General features: G+C 32.7%; 1 pseudogene; it reads left to right on the top strand.

Moving 5' to 3' along the window:
- Positions 1-805: 805 nt before the first annotated feature.
- LOC142634672 (protein NRT1/ PTR FAMILY 6.2-like) lies at positions 806-9,184 on the top strand (annotated as a pseudogene).
- Positions 9,185-13,240: the final 4,056 nt, after the last annotated feature.

Consider the following 13,240-nt stretch of genomic DNA (forward strand, 5'->3'; position numbering starts at 1 on the left):
CAATAATAATAATAATAATAATAATAAAAATAACAATACATAATTAGAACAGCAACCTAAATATTATAATAAATATAAAATTTTAATATCTATTATCACTGTTAAACCTATTCTAATGGACCTTGTTGAGAAATAATATATAGAATAGTTATTAAGAACAAACATATTAGTAATGCTCCATTTTTTTTATTTAAAATATTTTCACATTTTACAGTGTTTATTTTGCAGTAAAATATTTGGTCAAAATTAAACAACCAGGCAAATAACTTGAAATATTGGTAAAACATTTTACATTCTAAATGTAAACCACCCACAGTCCCACACACCCGAATTTGTGGCTTCTTACCTCTTGTCCTAAATTGGTGATTTTAAAAGTCGGACCAAACTAATCGGTCCGACCAGTGGAACCGGGAACAAGCCACCAGTTCGGTTCTCAGAAAACCCCCCAAAAATTGGGTTAAACTAGGAACCAAAAGCAAATCTGGTTTTGCACCGATCCAGTTTTTAAAACCATGCCTAAATCCCCCTCCTCTCTCTTTTCATCTTCTTGGAGGTAACTTTGGGACTTTGACTAACGCTAGTGATAAGGGCGGTCGGCCTTGATGTCTTCGGCGTGTAGATTTTCCTACACTTCCTCTTTTTTCAGGCCATATCTCTTAGATCTAGGTAGTTATTGTTGCGGAAGTCATGGGGGCTAGCTGGGTTTGGTGTTGCTGGTTTTTGTTTTGAGTTTGGTGGCTGGGTATGGTGCTAGGTTTTGGTGGATCGATGGCTGGTGGTGGCAAGGTTTATGGTGGTGACTGTGATGGCTAGCCTTATGGTAGTTAGTGGTGGTGGATGTGTGGCTGGGTTTAAGGTTATTGGTGGTTGTTGGTTTGTACTTGCATTTTCAAGTGCTTAGTCATGCCAAACAATTGAAAATGTCTTATGTTGTAAAAAATTTTGCATGTTAAATATTTTACATTTGAAAATATTTTTGTGGTTGTGGCGGATGAAATTCTAGCCGATTCTAGTGATGCCTTAGCAAACTCTGGACTCTAGATTCAAGCTAATAGAAGTATATATGAATCATCAGATTCAGGAGGAGATTCAAAATCATTAGGACTTGAACCAGATGTATATCTAAGCCCGAAAAATGTGGTGATTGTGATCCCGAGGGGAGGCAATGCTGGTGACCCAAAGCTTCAAGAAGCAATAGTTTGTGAGAGAGATATGGTAGGTAGCTTAGGAATATATAAATGAAGATACGAACAACAAGGGCAATCGCTATTGGAAACAGTGGCGGCTCCAGGAATGTTTCTCAAGGTGTTCCTGGGTGGGTTTGCTCTGTTACAATTTTTTTTTTCTTCAGATTCTTTGTTACAATTTTTTCTTTTTTAGATTTTAGTTCAAATTTTTTTTAGCTTTTTCTTTTTGCTTGAAAGCAATGTTGTGAATAGCATTTTGGACCCTATTTCGGTTTGTTTAGTGGAACGGAATATTTCGGTACCGATCTATTTCGACGTACTGTTTCAGGGTGTTTTGGGGTTTCTAAAAAAATTAAAAATAATATTTATTTATATTTTCTTATACAATATAAAATTATTGATCCAAATAAATAAACCTCAAATAAACAAATCATTTAGTTTTTCTTTTTTGACATTCAAATCATTTAGTTATTACATAACAATTACTGTTTTAGAATATTAAAACATAAATATGTAATTAAATAATGAAAAACAACAATAAAAAATAGTACAATAAGAGTGTATATATGTATATCATATTGGGAAGAGGCAAGACTCAATAAATAAGTTTGAAATCAAAATCTTTTGTTAGCTTTTTGAGTTTTGTCATTTCCAAAGCTTTGTCACGTGGGTGGGGTCAGCAAGCTAAAAGTCTAAAAGGCAAACTAAAGAAAAAACTTGACAAAGCAAAAACTAGAGTAAAAAAAAGAGGCAGACTAGTAGAGGGTTTGAGACGAAGCAAAGAAGAAGAAAAAGAAGAAGGGGCGACATTTGCTATAGCTGGATTTGTTTTTTAGGCGTTCGACGTAGGTAATGACATGCTGTGCTAACAAGTTTATCAGTTCACCCTGACCTGTATGTGGCGCCGCCGCTGATTGGAAATGGAAACCAACTGTAGCAGCTACAAAGTAGTGATGAGTTCTGTTGTGTGGATGCTGCAGATGAATTCTTCTCAGGTTTTGGTTGAGATACAACATCATTAGAACCTGAGCAAAGTGATTCCAAGGAGCCATCCCTCATGGAACTATTGTTGTCATCTCTAATAAGACAAGCCATTTGAAAATATTTTTTTTAGTTGCATGGTGCATTGAGCCGTCCTACTATAGCCAGATCCACTTTTTTGCTTTGTGGATCTTTTATTAATTTATTTTTTACAAGGTGAAGAATTTTATCCAAAAAAAAAAAAAAACAACAACAACAACACTACAGGGCAGCCCGCCTCCCTCTCCCTCCCGATGACATCAACAATGTCAAAAGAACCATAAAAATTAAACTACAAAACAATGACCATTTAGCAAGAGAGTGAGCAACCACATTAGATTCTCTAGGTACCCATCTTAAAGACAGAAAAGGGAACTGGGAGGCCAGAAATTTTTAACTTTGAATGGCATTCTCAATTGTCCAAGGGATGGATATCTCTGCCCTGTTCTGTGATCGATTGGTAGCAGACTTGAGAATCGCCTTCCAAGTTGATTGGTGCTGAGTTTAATGACACAGAAAGTTGTAAAGCCCAAAGAATTGCCTCTGGTTCTGCCGAGAGAGGGAAGGTGTTATTACCTTTCTGGGTCTTTTATGAATCAAAATGAGTACTTCATAAATATATGTATATATATAACCTGCCTGAATTAAATTGGCCGTTCCAGTAACATAAAACACTAGTGATAAATCTCGATCTTAAAGCACAGAGGAAGGGAAAATGAATACCTTTGTCAAAGATGCAGTTGATCACAAGGGTAATACAGCTGATAGGACCAAAACAGGTAGTTGGTTGTCTGCGGCTCAAATCCTAGGTACATTCCACTCTCTCTTATTGTGTGTGTATATATTTATATTTTGTGTATGTTTTTTAGGTACATGAATCTTCCCAAATGTTCTCATTTGAATCTTACGGTAGTTTATATTCTTTGTTCTGGGCCAAAACAGGTGCTTCACATTTCTATTTCCTTTTCTTTCTTTTTTTAATAATTCGATACTCACAGACTCACAATGAGGAGGAGAGATTTGAATCTTAGACGCCTCAACATGCAATGATCTCCATTTCTATTTTTTCTGCACACACACACACACATATATATATATATATAGATTGATTATAACATGTAATTATCATGAAAAAACTGTTAAAGTGATTCAGTTTATTTTCTAATTGGTTTCAGTCTTAACTCTAAACTAAAAATTCAAATATTTTATAATACTTGTATTGATTTCAATCATTTTTCAAGGTATTGAAATGTGCGAGAGACTTTCCTCAATGGCAATAATTGTGAACATGGTGATATATTTAGTTGGCACAATGCATCTTCCTCACGCAAGTGCTTCAAATTTTGCATCAACATCAAGGGGCACATCATATCTTCTATGCTTGGTTGGAGGCATTGTTGCAGATTCTTTCATAGGCCGATATTGGACAATAGCCATTGCTGCTGCAATTCATGCAGGGGTGGGTATTCTTTTAGCATGTCAACTTGCAATCCTATTAGGATATTTATATGCTACAATTTTTCTTCTTTATTTATTTATAAATTTTAATCTAATAAGTATTCTGCTTTCTTGCTTGCCAAGTTCTATATTTGATTATATTTGTACTAATAGATTATTGTCAACCGGGATGATAAACTAGGGAACATGTTTGTAAGCCATATCCACTGCTTTGCCAAATTTAAGCCCACCTCCTTGCAATCTTACTTTATCCAACAAATGTACAGAGGCCAACAGTCTTCAAATGAGCGTTTTCACCATGGATTTGTATTTAACTAATATAGGAATTGGTGGAATAAAGTCAAGTGTAGCAGGGCTTGGAACAGACCAATTTGATCAGAAAGATGACAAGGAAAAGGCTCAAATGGCGCATTTCTTCGATACGTTCTACTTTGTTACCAGCTTGGGTACCTTATTGGCAGTTACAGTATTTGTTTATATACAAGATCAAGTGGGACGAAGCTGGGCATATGGGATTTGCTCTGCCTCAATGACACTTGCTCTCTTGGTCTTTCTGCTGGGACTAAAAGAGTTAGGTACAAGAAACGTTTAGGAACCCCTATACTTCAGATTCTTCAAGTTATAGTGGCCGCTGTAAAGAAAAGGAAGGCAATGTTTCCATCTAATGTTAATGACTAATTCGAGGACCCTTCTCAGGAATCAAGAATATATCATACAAATAAGTTTCGGTATGTGACCATTAGAATTGCTGCTTATTTTTCAAAGTTTGCTGACAATATTGTTTTCTTTCTATAGGAAAATAATCACTTCTCTTAGATTATGCTTTTTCTTTTCTTTTCTTTCTAAACCCCTAGACAAGTTTTCAGAACATTGATCAGAATCGTTATAACTAAAGTATGCATATAGTGCCCTCTCAAAAGGGGAAGAAAAAAAAAAGTATGCAGATAGTGCACTCCTATTAATTTCTAAGTGTAAGTGGTACAAAACATATCCTCTTATGATTTGGAATAGAGGGGCACAATGATTTTGATAAGTTTCTATGATCAAGATTTTCCTATCAAAGATTTTTTTTTTTTTAAGAGGGTAGCAAGTATTTTCCTAAACAATGGATAGAGAATGGGGCTGTAAATTTCTTCTTTCTCTCTATTTAATTAATTGATTCTCTAGTACAATGTGTTTCTAAAAAAAAAAAAAGGTTCTCTACTACACGTCTACACCAATTACATGGATATTTTTTTCAAACATAAATGGTAGCCTTTAAACTTGTTCACCATAACACATATAGTTACATGCAAATAAATTATCCTAATTCCTAAAGAACAGAAGTTTGAAATACATAAGAAACTACCACATGCATAGAAAAAAAAATACAAACTACTTATTTTTACCACCTAAGGGTCTAATTAACAACTATCCTAGAGGATTTGTTAATAAATTATTTTAGAAAAGTTTTGATATCACTTTTATAAAAATGATAAAATATTGTAACAAAAAATTACTTATTGGATCTATTGGTGTACTAAGTGCCATATCATTTAAATTTTAAATGACCATGATAATAAATACATATTTGTTCATCAAAAAATAAAACAAATACATATTTAATTTTGTAACAATAACGTTGCGAGCATAATGATTTCACAACAAAGCATAAGTAGCAAGCTGTAAACGGTAGGTAGAAAATTGACGTTAGTGATAGGCTCAAATGAGGCGAAAATCTTGTATACACCCAACGTATACAACTGCAGGGTCCACATGTCATTTTCACATAGGTTTTAGATGCTGGGCATCAGGAGCAACGCTACATGGCAATGACGGGTTTCAAACGGACCCCCTGACTTTAACCAAAAAACAATTAAAAATATTTTTACATACCCTAACTTAAATCTTGCACACCCTGATCACATTAGCTCAGCCCAAAATCAATCAACAACACATATCACAAATTACAAACCTCTCTCCCTCTTCTCTATTTGACTATCTCAATATCTTTAACTCTAAGAGTAAAGAGCAAATGTTTGTGAGTTGTGAGTGTGTCTCTCTTTATTTTAAATTTATACTATATATGTGTGAGTGTGTGTTGGATACTAATTGTGTGAGTTGTTTATTTTTTACAATGTTATTTGTGTGAATTGTAATGTGTGCATAGTATAAATATAATATAACTTCATATAATTTAATAATTAAGAAATACAGAGAATTTGTTACATTTGTGTGTATTGTTATCATGTTATAATAATTTTTGTTATAAAGTTAGTGATTTAAGAAAAAATAATAATAAAGTTTGTGATTGTTCATGCATTTGATTGGCTAAGTAGAAACTCAATATATTATTTATATATGGATGAGTGTGGTTTATGGTCAATAATTAATATAGTGCTAAGTTTTTGTTATATAGTTTAAAATATTTTTATATAAATTAATAACAAATAGAAAATGACAATTGCATAAAAATAAAAATATTATACAAACTTAACAAAATAAAATGATCACATCTATCTACATTGCACAATAGATAATGATAACAGATAACGAACTAACATATAACTATATAAGGATTTTGAAATATGAAAACTCGTAAAAAGAAATTATAAAACTTCATCTATTTGTGTTCTATGTGTTTTTTCAATTTTTGAACCAATAACTCAATATATTTTTTTGAGTAAACAATAATACTTATTAGAACACACACGATAATAGTATTTTAAACCAAGTTTATGATACATTACATAACCAGAGTACAATTACAAAATGATCTAACCTTTGTAGTTGCAGATTGGGGTTATAAATAGCGGACACTAAACACACACAACCAATGTGGGATAAACATCCTTATTCTTTTTTTTCTTTTTTTTTTTGAGTAAATAGTAATACTTATTAGAACACACACAAAAATAATAATAGTGTTTTAAATTGGGCTTATAATACATTACATAACCAGAGTACAATATATTTAAGTTCTCTTTTTATTAAATCTTATTTAACCTAAGTTTCTTAATAACCTCCCTACAAAAATTCCTAGAGCCACCATAGTCAAGCATATATTGTTAAGTTTTACATTCCTTAAAACTAGATTGTTTAACCTAATTAATTAACCAATTGAATACTTAGGTTTATTATTTAGATCTAGGTTAACACAATAAAGTTATATCATGTAAAACAATGGAATATAAAGAACACAAAGATCTGATGACCCAGGAAAACCAAATCGGTAAAAAACCTGGAGAAGATTTAACCTAGCTATCCTCAAGATAAAAAAACAGATCCACTATGAAAGAATTGAAGTTTGTACAATAAGACTTAGACCACTAACATCCTATTACTACCTCGAGTAGAAAACTTAGCTCCGAGTTCACGAACTACTTCTTTTCTTGATCTACAGCAACCACAAGTTCACCTACTTGTGACTTTGAGACTCCACTCAAAGGTTTAAAATCTTCTTTAAAGTTCTTTATGTAGCAACTGAAACAACCATGAAGTTCTTAACGTGAATCTTGATCTTGATAACTCAATGTGTGTATATGAAAGTAAACACCTCTAGATCTCACAAAAGATTCAACACACAACTCAACAAAGACTCTAAAGAACTTTTGGGTACAAAACCCAAGATCTACAAAAGATGCACACTCTTCTCTCTCTAAAAAACCTTTTAAAAATGTGCTTAAAGTTTTCTTTATATACTACAAGAAGTAGATTTAAATCTTAATCCTTAATGGACTTGAACTGCTGTTTGGGCTGAACTTAAAATTCTGTAGACCCGTATATCGATTGATCTAGCCTTTTTGACCGATCGAACCAGGCAAATTTCGAATTCTTCTTTCTATAGCTTACTTGTTCTTGAATCTTGACTTGAATCACCTTAAGTATTGTCTAATAATAGCTATAGATTCTAGGAATCTATATCTAGACAAATTTGTGTCCACGATTTGTCGATTGTTCTAAATTTTAGAACCTACCATATATCATACTTTCTCTCAAATGAGAGCTTGTAACAATTTGCCACCAACAAATTATTGTAAAATTATTGTAAAAATGCTATGTCCATGGCATTAATTACTTAACTTTTAATTTTAATAGGAACTTTCGGATAGAATACTCCAACTAAAAAGCTGACAATAAAGATTATCAGAATTAGTCGTGTCAAATAGATATTTCACGGTCGATCATTTCAAAAAGCTAACAAGTGATACTTCCATGGCAGTTGCTTGGATAAGGCGGCAATCATAACCAGCAAAGACTTTGAAACTCCAAATCCATGGAGATCGACTTTGCACAGTTACAAAGGTGGAAGAGGTTAAAATGTTAATCAAATTATTGCCAATTTGGGCGACAGCAATTATCTTCTGGACAATACATGCACAGTTAGCTAGCTTCTCAGTGCAGCAAGCTGCTACCATGGATAGATCAATAAGAAATTTCCAAATTCCTGCGGCATCACTCTACGCCTTCTTCGTTGTCGCCATAATGATCACTCTTGCTATATATGACCGCCTGATTATGCCTCTCATGAAAAAATCTAGAAATTGTCAAGGTACGTAAACAGTGAACTCAAAAGATTGATGTTCTTGCATTCCTAAATGAAAAAATTGTATCAATTTGTAATAAAAGTAGTAATAAATAATTAAATATACTTCAGGGTTTAAGAGAAGAGTGACAGAGATACGAGTCTGCCGGTATCTATGAGAAGAGAGATAGAAATATGGGTCCATCAGGATCTGAGAGAAGCGAGCTAGACAGAGAAATATTTTTTTGAATGGGTTTTAATAGGGGTAAAAAAGAAAACGGATAGTGTTAATGACATTTGCTATGTTAAGTAGTTAGACAAGTCACTGAATTTGAAAATGGTACTATATCTAAGTAACTTACTCAATTAAAAATGTAATTCAAAGTCATAAATTACAATTTTTTTTTTTTTTACTGTCAAAATAACAATATTTCGATAATTGAAAATATTTATTTATTTAACTCCTTTTTTTTTTTTTTTTCCTTTTTCAGGTTTAACAAATTTGCAAAAAGTAGGGCTAGGAATGGCAGCGGCAGCACTTGTGGAAAAGAGAAGATTGTCAGTTGTTGGAGCCAATAATAGAGGCACCATCACAAGGTCGATAACCCTACCAATAAGTGCTTTCTTTTTGCTTCCACAGTTCATCTTAGTTGGTATTGGAGAGGCCTTTATATTATCTGGAGAATTGGATTTCTTCACAAACAATGCACCTAATGGGATGAAAGCAATTACCACTGGTCTCTGCCTCACAACCACCTCTTTTGGTATGTTTTTTAGTACAATTCTGGTCACAATAATAACTAATTTTACTGGACGCAATGGTGGGCACAATTGGCTTCCTCCTAGTATTAATGACGGCAGATTGGATTATTTTTATTGGCTTCTAGCACTATTAACTTTGATCGACTTTGGATTTTATATTGTGTGCGCCATAAGGTTTAGACCAATTTCTACTGAAATTGTTCCAGAGATGAATGGTGCTATTGATACTCATCTTGAAGAAGAAAATGTGTAACAGCAGAATTTTTGGTGCATGGTGATAAAATTGCTGCATAGGTTTTTCGTGTGAATTATGAATTATTCACATATGAATTATCAATTTCTCCTTCCCAATTTTTCTGTTTGATCTTCAACGAGAAGCAGCCCTCTTTTGCTTTTCACCTTCCATGAAGTCTAGGTTTATTTTTTTTTTTTTTGAGAAACTGTCTAGGTTTTTTTTTTTTTTTTATACAAGATAGAATTTCTACTCTAGCCTAATCTAAATATATATATATGTGTGAAGCTCCCTCCTGGATACTTGAACCCCGGCTCTTGCCCCCCACACCCCACAAATATTTATACTTGTTGAGTGACCACCACAACAAGGGAAAGCGGTGGTGTCTAAGTCTAATTTTAAATCCTCCATTTACCTCATGAAATATTATTCATATTTATTACGGTTTATTTTTTTATCAGAATATTTATTATAGTTTAGTGTCAATATCATCCATCTTAATCGGATTTTCAGTTTCAGCAAGTGAAAGTATCACTCTATGTTACAAAAATTGTTTAAAAATTGAGATTTAAACATATACACTCTACAATGCATGAGAAATTAATGTTAAAAATGAAAATGTCTAATAGATGAAGTTGATGAACCGTTAAAATTATATAGCGCAAGATACAAACCAAGATAGTGACAAATAAGTCCAAGGGAAGTAGATAGAAATGTTGAAGACTGAAAGATTCAAAAATAAAATAAAATCTATGCTCGGGCATCCAACTTCCAAGTTCCAAGTAACATTTTTTTCGTTTGACCAAAAATAAAAAATCTATGCTAATACATCTCAGTATGTTCCATTTTTATTCATTTTTCTTTTCTATTGTTTATACTCTTGCATATATTAAAAAAAAGATTAAATTATGTAAGGATATGGTGTAAAACTCATGCCCAATCAATTCTAATACTCATATATAAATCCAACCATATTGGGAGTTTATTGAGATGTTATTAAGTATGGTAGGATGTATTGAATCTTAAGTAAAATATTGATGTGACAATCTCTTATTGGATAGTGTAAAACATAAGTTCTACACTCTATCCTTATCAAATTCGGACTCATTAAAAAAATCATCAATATCCAAATCAATATCTATTTAACATTAACAAATATCAATAAAAATGGAAAAGTTGACGAATGTCCTAAGAATACTAGTTTAGAAAATCATTTTAAAATTTTTTTATGGAAAAATAAAAAAGTAATTGATATTTTTATAGCATTTCATCACTACAAAAAACATGACTTGTTTCAACCCATTTTTTCCAAGGGTTCACTGAAAATAGTTGAAACAAATGCTAAAAACTGGCGCGCCTAATTAAAATCTGACTAATCTTCTTACAATGGTCATTAAAACCCTTGAAATAAACTAAAACACTAAAATGGCGCGTAATTGTTTCCTCCAAATTTTTACATTCTTCAACGGAATTCTAACACAACCCTCGGAATAAAGTCTCTCTCTCACACAAGCTCAGAATTCAAAAAACTAATTTTCGAATAAAGTCTTTGCTCACTCTCTTAGAAAACCCATTTTCATTTTGTTCAATGGAGAGAATGAGAACTCTTAGAAAATTCTCTCTCTTGGAGCTCATCTCATCTCCGACAATAGGTTGAGGCGCGGTGGTCGGCGATCCTATCTCCGACGATAGTCAGGGCCCTCCCCTCCGCCCCTTTGTCCGATTACAGGTCTCTCTCTCTCCGTTTGTTTCCCGAGAAAAAAAAAATTGAATTTGGAAATTACCTAGTAGAACTTTGCAAAGAATTTTTGGTATTCTCTCTTGTTTTCTCTCTCTCATTCTCTCCATTGATGTTTCTCGGAAAAGACGATTCTGGTTACCAAAGGAGCCGGTTTCATTGGCTATCACACTGTGGTTCAGCTTCTGAATGAAGGCTTTAGGGTTTCGATCATCGACGATCTTGATAATTCCGTCACCAAAGTTGTTGATAGGGTTAGTGATTTGTTCGGCCCTAAGCGTTCTCAGAATCTTAAATTCCACCTGGTAAATTTCTATTTTGTTTGGTTACCGAGAAAATGAGGGAAAAGAAGGTTAGAAATTAGAGATTTTTTTATTTTAGGGAGATTTGTATTTTCTTTAAAAAAAATTTAACAGTTTCTTGGCAACTAAACGGTGGCGTTTTGAGGTTTTTGGCTTTTGGTTACATTACGTGTTGGTTTTATTGCAGGGTGATCTTAGGAATAAGGACTTGGAGAAGCTCTTTTCTCAAACACAGTATGTTTAATTTCAATTACGTGTTGGTTTTACTGTACTAGACTAATTTCAATTCACGAACAATGAAGTAAAATACAATTAAATGGGAAATTTTTTCATATTTCATTTTAGTCCTGTTATTTTTCTTTTTGTTTGCTTAGACTTATAAGTTTCCTGTGAAACATGGTGATTGAGCTTCTAGAAGATGAGTGGAACAAATAATTAGATCACTTGCACTTGAATTTCAAACAAAGTTTGCACGAAGATCTCCTTTTCATTGGAATTTCACAAACTTGTTACAATTTCCTTTCCTAAATTGGTCTGTAGTAATTTTGTTTTGAGCTGCTGTGGAATTTTATTCTTACAATTGTTTCCATCACATTGTATTCTGAAAATAATGCCATGCAGCTAAGAATATAGGGACTTAAAATCTCAGATTCTTGTGTTAATTTTCTTTGGTTGGCAGGACTGCAGATCGCCCTCAATGGGTTGGCGCATTTCACAAGAAGCAGGATTTTATTGATGTTGTAGAGGTATATGTAGCTCCTCAGAAACTGAATGATTTTAAGGCCGTCAGTTATATAAATTGGTAGTCTTTCCATTGGAGTGAAAAATCATTTTCATTTTTTATGCTTGTGTGAAACTAGTCTGTCTTGTTACTGAAACAATTTTAAGCTGCTTCCAATCTCCTTTAGCACATGCATAAATGTAATTCTTCATAGGTTTTGTTGTGAGTTAGCTTGCCTTGCACTGACATCAATATCTAGAAGACCTTTTCTTTTCACCAATCCTTTGTAGAGTTAATCGCAAGACTAAGTCCTCTGTTCTGAATCATGATTTTGCAGCAAAGTTCATTGAAATAATTTTCTTCTAAGCAGTAGAGGTGGAGTACTTGAAAATTTAAACTACAACTATGATCTTTGAGAAGTACCAAGAGAAGGAAAAATCCTTATTCCTGGATTACTAGCTAGAGGCCCAAAGGACTATTCTTTAGAAAGGTTTCCTACGTTATACACACGCATTTGTTTTGATTCTTGTTTGAAGTGATTTTTGTAAAGTTGATTTGAAGCTAATATATGGGTCCATAATGTAATTATTTCGATTGGATCTTTAAACTCCTTTTTGTGATACTTGTTTGCAAAATAATTCAGAATTACTTGTTATCAGAATTGAAGAAAGAAAGTAGCATATGAAAGATGATATGAATGTTGTCATGTTATATAAACTACTAGTAATCTAATTTCTGTTTTTAAAATTTGTTCTCTTAGTGTGAGTGCATTCGCTCGTGTGTTCTATGATTGTGGGAATTCCACTTATGTCCTGCAATCACAGCTTATACTGTTTTATTGCTATTATTTCCATAATATTGTTGACTTGATTTTTTATGTTTTCAAATGAGTAAGAATCTTAGTATTGATAATGTATTTGTTCATTGCAGCCACCATTATCTGATAAAGTCAAAGAGACTGATGATGACTTTGCAATAGTTCTTGAGCTATCTGAAGATGACCCGCATTTTGATAAAAAGAAGGTAAGAAATGGCATAATTGATTGCCTTCAAGCTCTCTAATTCTTCGCTAATTTTTATTGAATAGTTGGTTAATGTTCAGAAATGTGAGGATGAATATTATGTAATTGAAGGAAATATATAACTTTAGTAAGTCACTATTTATTATTTACTCTATTCTATATACTGAAGTGCAGGGGATTGATACTGGACTCCTGTTGCATACCAACTACTAAATTAAAAAAAAAAATTACATTTATAATTTTTTACATATGATTGTGTCAAATTCTTTTTAATTAAGATATATACAAAAGAAA

The sequence above is a fragment of the Castanea sativa genome, chromosome 1, assembly GCF_040712315.1.
Source record: "Castanea sativa cultivar Marrone di Chiusa Pesio chromosome 1, ASM4071231v1".
In the NCBI taxonomy this organism is placed as follows: domain Eukaryota; kingdom Viridiplantae; phylum Streptophyta; class Magnoliopsida; order Fagales; family Fagaceae; genus Castanea; species Castanea sativa.